The following is an 816-nucleotide window of genomic DNA, read 5'->3' as shown; positions in this document are numbered from 1 at the left end:
TGTTGTAGCCCCCGCCGCTGCTGGAATTGTTGCTGTAGTTGGCGCCTCCGTAGCCACCACCACCAGAACGAGCGACATCGCCCTGAGGTATACTACGCCCGCGACCTCCACTGCGGTTTTCCCCCTGGTGACCACGGCCATGTCCGCGATCACGTGAGACAGAGTTGGGGAGGATTGGCGGAGATTGGTGCCATGGAGGAGGCTGAGGCAGGCATCAAAACTGAGGAGCTGGCTATAAAATTCTTGGACCGTGATCGGTTCCACACGAGAAGCAAGCGCAGAAACAACAAGATTGTACTCAAGATCTAATCCAGCAAGGATATTTGACGTCATCTCCGGATTAGAGAGCACAGCACCGGTGCAAGCAACCTTATCAGTGAGACTTTTGATTTTTGCAAGGTACTCGGACATAGTCATATTACCTTTTTGCAGGTTAGTCAACTCAATGCGGGTGTTGATAGCTTGAGCCTGAGTTTGAGTAGCAAACATGGCATGGATGGCACGCCACACCTCGGCTGGCGTCTAGAGAGTTACGAACTGAGCAAGAATATCGTGGGAAAGAGAACCCATCAAATATCCTTGGAGCTGTTGCTGATGTGCATACCAGAGGGATTGGGCAAAATTGGCGACTTGCTCCTCTTTCCCGTCCTTGGTGATGGTGAGGGTGGCCGGCGGTGCTGGACTCTTCTCGTCGAGATGGTGTTCCATCTGCGCTCCCGTGATCCGGGGCAGCACAACTGCCTTCCAGAGCAGGAAGTTTCCCCTCGTGAGCTTCTCTTGCGGTGGCGATCCGAGGGCGGTGGCGTTGGAGCTAGA

At 54.0% G+C, this 816-nt stretch overlaps 1 non-coding gene across 1 annotated transcript; it reads right to left on the bottom strand.

The window, feature by feature from the left end:
- Window positions 1–212: 212 nt before the first annotated feature.
- LOC125533311 lies at window positions 213–344 on the bottom strand. The gene has a single exon (XR_007294219.1). It is a non-coding gene; the product is annotated as a small nucleolar RNA Z247 (small nucleolar RNA).
- Window positions 345–816: the final 472 nt, after the last annotated feature.

Source organism: Triticum urartu, chromosome 1 (assembly GCF_003073215.2).
Source record: "Triticum urartu cultivar G1812 chromosome 1, Tu2.1, whole genome shotgun sequence".
NCBI classification, from domain to species: domain Eukaryota; kingdom Viridiplantae; phylum Streptophyta; class Magnoliopsida; order Poales; family Poaceae; genus Triticum; species Triticum urartu.
This window is presented reverse-complemented; position numbering and strand designations above follow the sequence as displayed.